This window comes from Triturus cristatus, chromosome 2_1 (assembly GCF_964204655.1).
Source record: "Triturus cristatus chromosome 2_1, aTriCri1.1, whole genome shotgun sequence".
Lineage (NCBI taxonomy): Eukaryota > Metazoa > Chordata > Amphibia > Caudata > Salamandridae > Triturus > Triturus cristatus.
The window spans coordinates 39,765,343-39,780,885 of record NC_140581.1 but is presented as its reverse complement, the minus strand read 5'-3'; the positions used below and the strand labels follow the sequence as shown (position 1 = coordinate 39,780,885).

The 15,543-nt window shown below is 54.6% G+C and overlaps 1 long non-coding RNA gene across 1 annotated transcript in view; it reads right to left on the bottom strand.

The window, feature by feature from the left end:
- The window catches only part of LOC146863676 (uncharacterized), a 143,491-nt gene that overhangs the window by 117,213 nt on the left and 10,735 nt on the right, over positions 1-15,543 (bottom strand). The gene's annotated exons all lie outside the window — the stretch shown is intronic.

Below are 15,543 nucleotides of genomic sequence, written 5' to 3'. Positions count from 1 at the left end.
CCAGAGCAACAACATGGACCGCTATACCCAGGGCAGGAGGTCCCCTGGCGCTGCTGGCCTCTCCCCGGATGCTGCAGGGGGAGGCACGACCGTCGCTGCGGAACCTTCCCTGCAGGACATTATGGGCGCCATCGAGGGCATCAGGGAAGCTATCGCGACGCAATATGAGGCCCTGGCCCGTAAGATCGACACTGTCGCGATCGACGTCACCTTGATTCGGGCCGACCTCTCTAAAACCAACGAGAAGGTCCAGGCCCTTGATGCACGGACCTCCACCCTGGGTGCGGAGGTGTCGGATCTGCGGGCCGCGCTTGGGGACATTAGAGTGGTCAACGACCATATGGCCCGGCGGCTTGAGGACTTCGAGGGACGGGCCCGACGCAACAATATCCGCATCATTGGGGTACCGGAGTCCTCCGACAGCCGCCCGGTGGACCTCGTGGTCGAGGAACTTATCCTGCAACAGCTGTCCCCGGTTGGCCTAAGCAAATTCTTCGCTGTGGAGCGGGCCCATCGAGTTCCAGGCGGCCGGCCGCGGCCGGGGGCCCCCCCGAGGCCTATCGTGGCTAAACTGTTCCACTACAGGGACCGCGATGCTATTCTGCAGGCTTCACGGACCCGTGGCCCGGTCCGCTACGAGAACTCGACCATCAACTTTTATCCGGACTTCACGCAACTGGTCCAGAAACAGCGGATGGGATTCCAAGGGGTGAAGGGCCGTCTCCGCGAGCAAGGCCTGAAGTACTCAATGATCTACCCGGCGAAACTTCGAGTGGAGCATGGAGAGCGGACAGCCTTTTTTGACTCTCCTGTGGCCGCAAGTAACTGGCTGGACTCGCTGCCGGACGGGGGTGGCCGGCCCGGGCCCTCTGGGGGCACCGCAGGTGACGGGTCCCCTTAGACTGACCTTTGGTCCTTACTTTTTGCGGCTTGGCACTGTACAGTTGGGTCTTACTTCTTTTGCATACTGTGCTTTACCAGGACCCGTGAGGGGTGCGGGCGGGTACGGGTCCCTTTCCTCCTCCGGGGTCTTTTTGTAGAATGGGGTTAATGGGGCGACAGGCACACTGCAAGTTGGGGGGGGTCTTTGGCCCGCAGGGGTGCAGGGTGGGGGGCGTTGGACTTGGGGTGGGGTTGGGGGGGAAGAGGGGTTGTTTAGTTGTGTGTTTTTTGTTTACAGGGCGAGGTATTGATTTTTATCCATATTTGGGAGCGGTGCTGCGGGCCGGGGGCCTCTTGAGCTATTGGATGGGATGGGGGGAGACGGGTTGAGGATTATGTCATGGAACGTCAATGGGTTGGGGGACCGTATTAAGCGGGGTGTTGTACTGCAATATTTGCGTCGTTTGGCTCCTGATGTGGTGTTTCTCCAGGAGACGCATTTGGTCGGCAATGTCTGCCATGCGATGAACAGGGGGGGATACCGCCTCGTAGCCCATTCTGGTTTCACAACTGGCTCCAGGGGGGTGGGCGTTCTCCTGCGAACCTCCCTTCCGGTGGAGATCACGAGGATAGTCTCTGATGACAGGGGGCGCTATGTGTGTTTGACTGGGAGGTGGGAGGGGCAGCCCCTTACCCTGGTTTCAGTCTACGTCCCCCCGGGCCTCCAGAACTCCACCTTCACTGACTTGGGTCGAATGCTGCTTGACCTTCCGGACGGCCTCCTGCTCATGGGCGGGGACTTTAATTCTGTGGTTTCGGGTGAACTGGATCGTCACCCACCTAGGACCCTCCCCGCTGCCCAGTCATGGCTGGGTGGGATGTTGGAGACCTTCGGCTTGGTGGATAGTTGGAGACTATTGCATCCGACCCAGTGTCAGTTCACCTTTCATTCGGGGGCGCATGGGAGTCTCTCCAGGTTAGACTACTTTCTTATGCCCGCGGCGCAGACTGGTCGGATTCGAGAGGTCAGACACCTGGCGCGTGGTATCTCCGACCATTCTCCGCTGTGGCTTCTCTTTGACACCGGGTCGCGGTCCGCAGGTCGGATAGCTCCCATTAACCCCTGGTACCTGCGGGACCCTGTGACTCGTGACAGCCTGGTTAAGGCCATGGACCAATACTTCAGTGAAAACGAGGGGTCGGTGTCGTCTGCGTTGTCCCTTTGGGAAGCCTTTAAAACTGTGCTACGCGGACACGCCCTCGCCCAGATAGTGGTGGCCAAGAAGGTTAGGAGCGAGGCGGTGGTAAAGCTGGAGACTGACATCTCGGGGCTGGAGTCGGCCCTGGAGGCGAATGTTACTCCGGACGGACTACATGCCCTTAGCCTGAAACAGTTCGAATATAGGTCCCTGGTCACTGACGCGGCCAAAACTATGTATAGGGAGCGGCAGGGCCGATTGTATGACGCGGGGGACAAGGCGGGTAAGTTGATTGCGTGGCTGGACAAAAAAGAGAGAGTGAATCGTGTGGTCCCCGAGTTGCGTGCTACGGATGGTGTGTGTGTGACTGAGCCGGATGAGATTGTGGAATGCTTCGCTGATCACCTCCGGGCGGTGTACTCCCCGGTGACTGACAGGGACGAGGATGACTCTCGCCTCCTACTGAGAGATATTGCTCTGCCCGGCCTGTCCGTTGAGGACCGGGAGCGGTTGGACGCCCCCTTATCGTCGGATGAAATAGCGACCGCGATTCGTTCCCTTCGCTCGGGCAAGGCTATGGGTCCTAACGGTCTGCCCATTGAACTATACAAATTGCGTCCTGATAAGCTTGCGCCCTTCCTCGGCCGCATGTTCCGCGACTCTCTTGCGGCGGGTTCCCTTCCTGCCGACCAGCGCTTGGCCACTATAGTCGTTATTCCCAAGGAGGGCAAGCCTCGTGACCGCTGTACCTCTTACCGGCCTATTTCACTGCTCAATGCGGAGCCTAAAATCCTGGCGAAAGTCCTGGCCAATCGATTGTTGAGTGTAGTGTGCGACCTTATTCATCCGGACCAATGCGGCTTTATCCCGCACCGCAACACCGCTCTTAACTTGCGGCGTCTGCACGGGGTCCTCGCCAGGGCGGAGTTTCTCTCCGAACCGGCCGTGCTGGTTTCTTTGGATGCCACGATGGCATTTGACACTATTGAGTGGCCATTCCTCTGGGCCGTCTTGGATAAATTCGGTTTTGGAGAGGGATTTATTGGCTGGGTGAGGCTCCTTTACACGGGACCCATGGCTCAAGTGGTGGTGAATGGGCGGGTCTCTCGGCCCTTTGCCCTTGGCAGGGGCACGAGGCAGGGGTGCCCGTTGTCCCCGTTGCTTTTTGCTCTCGCCCTGGAGCCACTCGCTGCCTGGCTCCGTTGGGAGCCCTCGCTTAGAGGGATCCGGTGGGGCCCGGGCTTTGAAGATCGGGTCTCGCTGTATGCGGACGACATTCTCCTATACCTCACCTCACCGCGGCAGTCACTCAACGTCCTCTTTGACGTTCTGACCTCCTTTGGGAACAATTCGGGTCTCATGATCAATTGGTCTAAATCCTGCGTTTATCCCATCGCTGGTGGTCCTCCTCTCCTGCCGCCTCGGCTCCCGATTCAAATATCCCTGAGCGGCTTTAAGTACCTGGGGATATACGTTTCGCTGGACCCGGTGGCTCGCTACGAGCAGAATCTTCTGCGTCCACTTCGGCGGCTGCGGGAGGACACGGCCCGGTGGTGCAGGCTGCCCCTGTCCCCGCTGGGTCGGGCCGCGCTGTTTAAAATGATGTCCCTTCCCAGGTTCCTCTATGCTCTCCAGAACTCCTTTGACGTTATCCCAGTGGCCTACTTTCGGGAGGTGGAGAGCCTGCAGAGGAGACTGGTGTGGAACGGCCGGGCGCGTATTGCTCTTGCCAAGCTCACTCTCCCCTGGTATGACGGGGGCATCGCGCTTCCTGACATTCGCAGGTACTATTGGGCCTCGCAGCTATCTGCCATTAACCACGCCACGTATGCGCCCGGCTTGAATCCGGCGTACGAGATGGACAAGTTCCTGCTTCCCGGCGGGAACTACAACAGGGCACTTTATTCCCGCCTGGCTGACCGGACCCTTACGGGTCCTACTAAGATTGCTGTGCGGACCTGGAGGGCTGCCACTGCGGCCACGGGCTGGAGTGAGCGAATGACATGTGCTACTCCCTTGTTTGCCTCCGACCGCCTGGGCAGCTTGTGGACCACCAAGGGGTTTGACCAGTGGGACACGATTGGTATCAGCAAAGTGGGAGACCTGTGGCACAAGGGCGCGGTCAAGACTTTCGCGGTGCTCCAGGCCGAATACGAGCTGACCGACAGGGAGTTCTTCCGCTACGCCCAGGTTCGACACGCCCTGCTCTCGGTCTTCGGGGAGGGGACCAAGATCCCTGTTTCCTCGCCCCTCGAGGACCGCGTACTTGACGGACATGTCCCTGATAGTACTATTTCTTTAATTTATAAAAAATTGATCAATCACCGGGCGGATCTCCTGGTGCGCCTTCGGGAGGCTTGGACTGGGGATGGGGTTGAATTGGACGACGAAGACTGGCAGTCTGCATTGTCGTCCCCCAAGGAGGTTGCCATTCCGGCTCGTCTCCGGTTGGTACAGCTCAAGATTCTCCACCGGGTGTATGTTACGGGTCCGCGCTTGGTCGCGATGGGATTCTCCGACGACGGACTCTGTAAACGAGGCTGCGGGCTCAGCGCCACCTTTCTTCATATCCTTTGGGAGTGTCGCGAGGTGGCGGACTACTGGCGCCGGGTCCACACGGTTATGGGACAGGTCACCGGGGTTGTGCTGACGCCGGAGGTGCGTCGCTGTGTCCTGAATGTGTGGGAGCCCAATGACTACAACGCGGCTCAGACTCGGTGGGCGGCCCTAGGGAACATGATTGCCAAGAGGGATATAGCGCAACATTGGGGCGCTCAACGGCCGCCCACCGTGTCAGTATGGAAGGAGAATATGGACTGGTGTATGTTTCGGGAGAAGACAGTGTATGTGGCCCGTGGCAAGCCGGGGGCATGGGGTAGAATTTGGGGTCAATGGAATGCGTATCGCGGAGGCATCTGTACGCCCCCCCTGGTAGACACTGATATCGCCATGTCCCCCTGACCCTTGACGGCTCCTGGCGCTTTTTGTAACAACCACATATGGACGTTCATCTCCCTTGACCCCCTTCCCCCCCCCCCTCCGTCCCCGGCCTCCCGGTACTCCTCTCTTTAGCGGATTGCTCAAATGTTCTGACTGGAGTCTCCCGGGGGGAGCCTGAACCGCACTGGTATCCCTCGTAACTCGCCTTTTGTTTTTATTGTTTTTCTTTTTGTTTTTGTTATTGTTGGACTGACGCTTGCTGTTCTTCGAGGACTATCTTGAGCCACTGCGGGGCAGTGCCCTGGGAACGGATTGCAGCTTTGATATGTGTATATTTCCTTATGTACCTAGCGGCCGGCCCGGGTGGTTGTAGGCCCATACTTGTAACCGAATTATTGTTCAATAAAAACTTTTTCCAAAAAAAAAAAAAAAAAAAAAAAAAAGAAGGGCAGTAATGTCAGGGACCACCGGGAACTGAGAAACCACTATTTTATTAACTTCAAACAAGTCAATCACAAAATGATAAACATCTGAATGATCATCAGAGGAGCCTGAAGGTGCCCTCGTAAGAGTGGGGCTATTACACACATTCACAGTCATCTCTTCGATAACCCCTGCCTGAATCAAGTCTTGTATAATTTGTAATTAGGCTCTCCACCCTGCTTGTGGTATTTTGCACTGAGGAATACGAGGCAAATCGGCATTGTCTTTTAATTTAATGGAAACTGGGGGAATCTGAAAAAGTCCTACGTCTGTGTCATCTTTGAATTCAGCAGGGAGGGGTGCATCTTTGGACAGACACTGCTTAGAGCTGACCACATTCGAACCCATTGTCATGTGGACACCTGGAGAACAATAAATGGTCGCATACAACTTCTTTCATAAATCTAAGCCCATCAAATTCTCTCCACAATTAGAGGTCAACAAAAATGGCAAATCCACAGTAAAAGGACCTATAGTCAATGTGAGTGGTTTGGAAATGGGGCTTACAACCAGTACGCCAGAAAATCCTACTGAAACATTATTATGGCCAGACAGAGCTGCCCCAGGGACCAGTGAATGGGAAATAGAGCTATTCATAGCACCTGTATGCACCAAAAATTCCTTAGCTGAGCCATGCAAATCTGCAGTAACGTATGGGCCATGCTGATCTACAGGTATCTGAACTAGTCCCTCACCCTGTCCCTGGCTGTGCTAGCTGTGAGGCATCCCTGTCACCTCATCTATGTCATAGCCATCGTGGTAGTACTGTTTGCTCCTAGGGTCGTCAAAGTAGTTCTGGTCAGTGCGACCCTTCGATGTCCCAACAGCCTGAACCCTGTCCTAGCCACCGTCTCTGCCACACCGTCCGCAAAACCCTCATCCCCTTGGGCCTGCCACCTTTTGCAAAAGCACAGGACACTCGCTGCGTCAGTGTCCCTCCTCTTTACAGTACGTACACTGATTCAGTCCTACAAGCAAAGTGTCCTTCTAACGCGCGGAAGTTGCCAGTCTGGACCTCCACGTCCTCTACCATTCCTTCGAGAAGCATGTGGCAATAACACCTTTGTCTTCAATTCTTTGTGCTTTTTCTCCACCTTCTCCTTCTCCTCATTTTCCCTATGTTCATAATACTGTGCCAAACTCAATAGTACAGAAGGGAAGGAGGTGGTCCAAGTCTCTCCGAAGCCTGAACCCAAGTTGCGATCTCAGGAAGCAGGTTTGTAAAAAATCTGTTAACGAACAATAGGACACCTCCCTCCACCCACAAAAAGTCCTCTCCGCTAACATCCCAAAACACACCATCAAATCGAGTGAAAAAATTAGACACACTTTCATCTTTCTTCTGACAACATGCCATTAACTTGTCCCAATCTACCCTTCTCGGTGGTATAAGGGAGTGCATATAGGTAACAATTCGGCCAGGCAAAGCTAGTATCTCGGCCTTAGGCTTCTTGCCAGGCTTTCTCTCTTGGTTCCACGCCTTAATCTGATCCCAGGTACCATCCAATTCCACAACATGGTCCTGTGAGTGTACCTGCCTCCAAATATCAATGGGTACCAATAAACCAAAGAACCTTTCAATATCCGCAAACGTCATCACTGTTGATGAAGCGGCTTCAGTCAATTCCTTATAATATGAAGTAGGATTTTTTCTGGGATCAGATAGCTGAGTCTTGAGGGACAAAACCTCACTCCTTTTTTACGAAGTGTAAACCCACTGTTCTTGGAAACGGGCCTCTACCCTTGGTCTAACAACAGTATTCTGCTGATCTCGTAGCTCTGGTAATTCAGTATGATATATGGGATGGACTTCCCTCATCGGAAAGTGGGATAATGTCTTCGGGCTCTTCTCAAACAGCCTACATCGATAAGCGACTAGTGTTGCAACATTGCCAAAAACTTCACCAGGTGCCATACCAGCACCATATACATTGTCCCTAATATCATAAATAATTTGGGGTACTACATTATTGAAACACTGTTCCCACAGTCCAATCAAAGTAGCCGACATGTGCTTAAGAGCATGTTGCTGCACAAAGGGCTCATAATCTTTCATCACACTCCACACATCTTCCACACTATAAATGGGGTGACGAGCCCATTGAGCAGCTTGATTGGCTACCACCTTTTTCTCTTCATCTCCCACATCAGACCGTATCAATATCTGTCCCAGTCGCTTCCTAGCAGTCCCCCAGTCCCCGTCCCCTAGTCCGCGCACGGGCGTTTCGCTACTCAGAACTGTCAGAGAATGGAGGAACAGGGAAGGAGTAGTAACAGAAGGAACAGGCATCAGTCACCTGTGGCTGCGTCGTAGGTGTGAGGTCTGGAGAGAAAGATGCTGAAGCAATAGGTGTAGCAGAGGGGCTTGCAGTCATTGCAGGCGCAATAGGTGAGGCCAAAGAAAGAGTGGGAGGCGCTGTAGCCGAAGCAACTGAATCAATAACAGGAGAAACAGAAACAGCAGAGACAGGAGGAGCGGATGACTGAGGCTGTGGAACGGGAGGATATATTTTCTGCGGGCGTATGGCGGTGGAGGTCGAGTATCTAACAATTCCTCCACAAATGTATCATTTTCTTCTCAGGCAACATAAGACTTTTCACTTTGCAACCAAAATTTCCTATCAGCACACTCTATTCCTTTCTCTACTTTCTCTCAATCATGCGCTACAGCTTTTTGAGTCACTGTCTGCATTTTTCCCTTCCAGGCCTCTTTCTCCGCTTTTCATTCATCTTTGTTCAGCTTCCTTTTGCCATGTTCTAAGGGAATCAAACATCGACTGCCTACTTCTTTTCGCAAACAATTTATCCTGTAGAAAATTCATTTTCTGTTCATCAAAAGTGCCTGTCAACGGCCACTGCAACTCGACATTGTCCATCCTATATTTGTGCTATAAGGTACTAAGCATAATAGGGCCAAGGCCATGTTTCACATACATGTCAAAATTTGAGGTGCTTTCTGGTGGCGCTGGCTGACTTTCTTCCAATCGAGCATCAGTAGAATAGCAACGACAGCCCAAACAAAACACTTTGCTAAAACACGGCATCTTTCAAAAGGAAACAGGTTCACTATTTATTTGCAAATATCTTACCCAAATTGGTCCTCAGAACACATCAAATACAAACCAAAGTGGTACCGTATTCAAAAGGAACTCAAACAAATTCAAGCGCTTGTCCAAAACCTATCCTCAGAGCGTACCAAACACAAACCAAAATGGCGCCATGGCCAAAAAGAACCAAAGCAAACCCACCTGGTGCACACAGGCCATAGGAATTTATTCTCCACTGCCGACTCTTCGGCCCAAATGGTCAGATACAAGGGTTTCGCTGTCCAGGACCCCAGCCGGGTTGACCACTGGGCGAGGCACCGCCCGGCCGGACAGATGGGGCAGGTACGAGTACCAGACTCTCTCGTGCAGGGAAAACCCCCAGTCCGCCCGTCTGACCCGATGCGGCCCCGCCCTCCTCACCTGTCTGGGGGCGAGGAAGGGCCACACCCAATGGGGTCCCAGTTCGGGCGCCAACTGAAGGAAGTGACCCGATTAGGGTCACCCGGGTCACTCGTGACCACCTCTCAGCCTTCCAAACAAATGAAGAGTTGGTCAGACAGTAGAGAATACAAACCAAAGTAATTTATTAGTCATACACTCGAGCGGAGTCCAGTCTGACCAGCCTCCTTGGATTGCTGTAGAGGGACTGACCCCCGACAACATAGTAATACATGATATATACTTCCCTATGGACACGCCCAGACTGGAATCTTCCAATTAATAGCTGGTGAACAAAGGAGACATAGAGGGATGAGCTGCAATCCTGAGACCGGGTACATGCTTTCTCAGTTTCACGGTTACTCTGCTCGTGCCCCCTACTCTAAGGGTGGGAGCAGGCCTATCTAACGGGAAAGTTATGTAATGACAAAACAGTCTATTCGTTAGCACAGCGAAGCTCAACCTTGGAGAAATAGACAAAAAATATCAAGGCTGCTTTCTGCTGAGGCAAACAGAATGAGAAAGAAGTTTAGTTTCGAATGATGGTACAAAATGGTGGCTGAATACAAAATGGTGCAACAAATGCCAACTTTACTCGTACAATGCATGGGGGTTCAACCAAAACATTTTCTATTCCAACAGACTCCTTCCCTGAGGCTAGGAAGGACCGTGACTCCTACCCTAAGGCTAGAAAGGACAGTGACTCCTGCCCTCCTTGGTTCACTGCCCCTCCACTGTCCCTCTTGGCTCTGAAGTGTGTCACAATACACAGAACCCTCTGACGGCAGCACTTCGGGCTGCTGCTCACTTGGGCAGACCTGGTCTCCTGGGACAGTAAACACTGGCAAGGACAGTGACTCTACCCTGGGGCTAGCAGGGACCGTGACTCCCACCCTGAGGCTAGCAGTGATAGTGAATTTTGCCCTGAGGCTAGTAACGACTGTAACTGAGGCTAGGAAGGACAGTAACTCCTACACTGGGGACAGCAAGGAGAATGACTCCAGCCTTGAGGCTAGCAGGGACAGTGACTCCTGCCCTGAGTCTGGGAGGGACCGTGACTCCTACCCTGAGGCTAGCAAGGACAGAGACTCCTGCCCTGAGGCTAATAGGGACCGTGACTCCTACCCTGAGGCTAGGAAGGACAGTGACTCCTACCCTGAGGCTAGGAAGGACAGGGACTCCTGCCCTCCTTGGCTCAAAGCTCCTCAACTGTCCCTCTTGGGTCTGAAGTGAGTCACAATACACCAAACCCTCCGAACTAAGAACTTCCGGTTGCTGCTCACCTCGGCAGACCCAGTCTCCGGGTAAAAGTAAGCACCTGCAGGGACAGTGACTCCTACCCTGAGGCTAACAGGGACAGTGACTGCTACCTTGAGGCAAGCAGGGACTGTGACTCCTGCCCTGAGGTTAGCAAGGACAGTGACTCCTACCCTGAGGCTAGCAGGGACTGTGACTCCTACCCTGAGTCTAGAAGGGACAGTGACTCCTACCCTGAGGCTAGCAAGGACAGTCACTCCTACCCTGAGGCTAGCAAGGACAGAGACTCCTGCCCTGAGGCTAGCAGGGTCCGTGACTCCTACCCTAAGGCTACGAAGGACAGTGACTCCTACCCTGAGGCTAGCAAGGACAGTGACTCCTGCCCTCCTTGGCTAACTGCTCCTCCACTGGGTCTGAAGTGAGTCACAATACACCGAACCCTCTGAACTAAGACCTTTCGGTTGCTGCTCACCTGGGCAGACCCAGTCTCCAGGTAAAAGGGACATTGACTCCTGCCCTGAGGCTAACAGGGACAGTGACTGGTACCTTGAGGCAAGCAGGGACTGTGACTCCTGCCCTGAGGCTATCAAGGACAGTGGCTCCTACCCTGAGGCTAGCAAGGACAGTGGCTCCTGCCCTAATGCTAGGAAGGACTGTGACTCCTACCCTGAGGCTAGCAAGGACAGAGACTCCTGCCCTAATGCTAGGAAGGAATGTGACTCCTACCCTGAGGCTAGCAAGGACAGAGACTCCTGCCCTAATGCTAGGAAGGACTGTGAGTCCTACCCTGAGGCTAGCAAGGACAGAGACTCCTGCCCTAATGATAGGAAGGACTGTGACTCCTACCCTGAGGCTAGCAAGGACAGAGACTCCTGCCCTAATGCTAGGAAGGACTGTGACTCCTACCCTGAGGCTAGCAAGGACAGAGACCCCTGCCCTAATGCTAGGAAGGACAGTGACTCCTACCCTGAGGCTAGCAAGGACAGTGACTCCTACCCTGAGGCTAGGAAGGACAGGGACTCCTGCCCTCCTTGGCTCAAAGCTCCTCAACTGTCCCTCTTGGGTCTGAAGTGAGTCACAATACACCAAACCCTCCGAACTAAGAACTTCCGGTTGCTGCTCACCTCGGCAGACCCAGTCTCCGGGTAAAAGTAAGCACCTGCAGGGACAGTGACTCCTACCCTGAGGCTAACAGGGACAGTGACTGCTACCTTGAGGCAAGCAGGGACTGTGACTCCTGCCCTGAGGTTAGCAAGGACAGTGACTCCTACCCTGAGGCTAGCAGGGACAGTGACTCCTACCCTGAGGCTAGCAGGGACAGTGACTCCTACCCTGAGGCTAGCAGGGACTGTGACTCCTACCCTGAGTCTAGAAGGGACAGTGACTCCTACCCTGAGGCTAGCAAGGACAGTCACTCCTACCCTGAGGCTAGCAAGGACAGAGACTCCTGCCCTGAGGCTAGCAGGGTCCGTGACTCCTACCCTAAGGCTACGAAGGACAGTGACTCCTACCCTGAGGCTAGCAAGGACAGTGACTCCTGCCCTCCTTGGCTAACTGCTCCTCCACTGGGTCTGAAGTGAGTCACAATACACCGAACCCTCTGAACTAAGACCTTTCAGTTGCTGCTCACCTGGGCAGACCCAGTCTCCAGGTAAAAGGGACATTGACTCCTACCCTGAGGCTAACAGGGACAGTGACTGCTACCTTGAGGCAAGCAGGGACTGTGACTCCTGCCCTGAGGCTATCAAGGACAGTGACTCCTACCCTGAGGCTAGCAAGGACAGAGACTCCTGCCCTAATGCTAGGAAGGACTGTGACTCTTACCCTGAGGCTAGCAAGGACAGAGACTCCTGCCCTAATGCTAGGAAGGACTGTGACTCCTACCCTGAGGCTAGCAAGGACAGAGACTCCTGCCCTAATGCTAGGAAGGACTGTGACTCCTACCCTGAGGCTAGCAAGGACAGTGGCTCCTGCCCTAATGCTAGGAAGGACTGTGACTCCTACCCTGAGGCTAGCAAGGACAGAGACTCCTGCCCTAATGCTAGGAAGGACTGTGACTCTTACCCTGAGGCTAGCAAGGACAGAGACTCCTGCCCTAATGCTAGGAAGGACTGTGACTCCTACCCTGAGGCTAGCAAGGACAGAGACTCCTGCCCTAATGCTAGGAAGGACTGTGACTCCTACCCTGAGGCTATCAAGGACAGTGACTCCTACCCTGAGGCTAGCAAGGACAGTGGCTCCTGCCCTAATGCTAGGAAGGACTGTGACTCCTAACCTGCGGCTAGCAAGGACAGAGACTCCTGCCCTAATGCTAGGAAGGACTGTGACTCCTACCCTGAGGCTAGCAAGGACAGAGACTCCTGCCCTAATGCTAGGAAGGACTGTGACTCCTACCCTGAGGCTAGCAAGGACAGAGACTCCTGCCCTAATGCTAGGAAGGACTGTGACTCCTACCCTGAGGCTAGCAAGGACAGAGACTCCTGCCCTAATGCTAGGAAGGACTGTGAGTCCTACCCTGAGGCTAGCAAGGACAGAGACTCCTGCCCTAATGCTAGGAAGGACTGTGAGTCCTACCCTGAGGCTAGCAAGGACAGAGACTCCTGCCCTAATGCTAGGAAGGACTGTGACTCCTACCCTGAGGCTAGCAAGGACAGAGACTCCTGCCCTAATGCTAGGAAGGACTGTGACTCCTACCCTGAGGCTAGCAAGGACAGAGACCCCTGCCCTAATGCTAGGAAGGACAGTGACTCCTACCCTGAGGCTAGCAAGGACAGGGACTCCTACCCTGAGGCTAGCAGGGACAGTGACTCCTACCCTGAGGCTAGCAAGGACAGAGACTCCTGCCCTGATGCTAGGAAGGACAGTGACTCCTACCCTGAGGCTAGCAGGGACAGTGACTCCTACCCTGAGGTTAGCAGGGACAGTGACTCCTACCCTGAGGCTAGCAGGGACAGTGACTCCTACCCTGAGGCTAGCAGGGACAGTGACTCCTACCCTGAGGCTAGCAGGGACAGTGACTCCTACCCTGAGGCTAGCAGTGACTGTGACTCATGCTCTGATGCTAGGAAGGACAGTGACTCCTACCCTGAGGCTAGCAAGGACAGAGACTCCTGCCCTGATGCTAGGAACGACAGTGACTCCTACCCTGAGGCTAGCAAGGACAGAGACTCCTGCCCTAATGCTAGGAAGGACTGTGACTCCTACCCTGAGGCTAGCAAGGACAGAGACTCCTGCCCTAATGCTAGGAAGGACAGTGACTCCTACCCTGAGGCTAGCAAGGACAGCGACTCCTACCCTGAGGCTAGCAGGGACAGTGACTCCTACCCTGAGGCTAGCAAGGACAGAGACTCCTGCCCTGATGCTAGGAAGGACAGTGACTCCTACCCTGAGGCTATCAGGGACACTAACTCCTGCCATGAGGCTAGTAGAGACTATGACTCCTGCCCAGAGGCTAGCAGGGACTGTGATTCCTGCCCTGAGGCTAGAAGGGATAGTGACTCCTAGTTTGGGGCTAGCAAGGACAGTGACTCCTGCCCTGAGGATAGCAAGGACAGTGACTTCTACCCTGAGGCTAGCAGGGACAGTGACTCCTTCCCCAAGGATAGCAGGGAATGTGACTCCTACCCTGAGGCTAGCAAGGACAGAGACTCCTGCCCTAATGCTAGGAAGGACTGTGACTCCTACCCTGAGGCTAGCAAGGACAGAGACTCCTGCCCTAATGCTAGGAAGGACAGTGACTCCTACCCTGAGGCTAGCAAGGACAGCGACTCCTACCCTGAGGCTAGCAGGGACAGTGACTCCTACCCTGAGGCTAGCAAGGACAGAGACTCCTGCCCTGATGCTAGGAAGGACAGTGACTCCTACCCTGAGGCTATCAGGGACACTAACTCCTGCCATGAGGCTAGCAGAGACTATGACTCCTGCCCAGAGGCTAGCAGGGACTGTGATTCCTGCCCTGAGGCTAGAAGGGATAGTGACTCCTAGTTTGGGGCTAGCAAGGACAGTGACTCCTGCCCTGAGGATAGCAAGGACAGTGACTTCTACCCTGAGGCTAGCAGGGACAGTGACTCCTACACTGAGGCTAGCAGGGACAGTGACTCCTACCCTGAGGCTAGCACGGACAGTGACTCCTACCCTGAGGCTAGCAGGGACAGTGACTCCTACCCTGAGGCTAGCAGGGACAGTGACTCCTACCCTGAGGCTAGCAGGGACAGTGACTCCTACCCTGAGGCTAGCAGGGACAGTGATTCCTGCCCTGAGGCTAGCAGGGACAGTGACTCCTACCCTGAGGCTAGCAGGGACAGTGACTCCTACCCTGAGGCTAGCAGGGACAGTGACTCCTACCCTGAGGCTAGCAGGGACAGTGACTCCTACCCTGAGGCTAGCAAGGACAGAGACTCCTGCCCTGATGCTAGGAAGGACAGTGACTCCTACCCTGAGGCTATCAGGGACACTAACTCCTGCCATGAGGCTAGCAGAGACTATGACTCCTGCCCAGAGGCTAGCAGGGACTGTGATTCCTGCCCTGAGGCTAGAAGGGATAGTGACTCCTAGTTTGGGGCTAGCAAGGACAGTGACTCCTGCCCTGAGGATAGCAAGGACAGTGACTTCTACCCTGAGGCTAGCAGGGACAGTGACTCCTACACTGAGGCTAGCAGGGACAGTGACTCCTACCCTGAGGCTAGCACGGACAGTGACTCCTACCCTGAGGCTAGCAGGGACAGTGACTCCTACCCTGAGGCTAGCAGGGACAGTGACTCCTACCCTGAGGCTAGCAGGGACAGTGATTCCTGCCCTGAGGCTAGCAGGGACAGTGACTCCTACCCTGAGGCTAGCAGGGACAGTGACTCCTACCCTGAGGCTAGCAGGGACAGTGACTCCTACCCTGAGGCTAGCAGGGACAGTGACTCCTACCCTGAGGCTAGCAGGGACAGTGACTCCTACCCTGAGGCTAGCAGGGACAGTGACTCCTACCCTGAGGCTAGCAGGGACAGTGACTCCTGCCCTGAGGCTAGCAGGGACAGTGATTCCTGCCCTGAGGCTAGCAGGGACAGTGACTCCTACCCTGAGGCTAGCAGGGACAGTGACTCCTACCCTGAGGCTAGCAGGGACAGTGACTCCTACCCTGAGGCTAGCAGGGACAGTGACTCCTACCCTGAGGCTAGCAGGGACAGTGACTCCTACCCTGAGGCTAGCAGGGACAGTGACTCCTACCCTGAGGCTAGCAGGGACAGTGACTCCTACCCTGAGGCTAGCAGGGACAGTGACTCCTACCCTGAGGCTAGCAGGGACAGTGA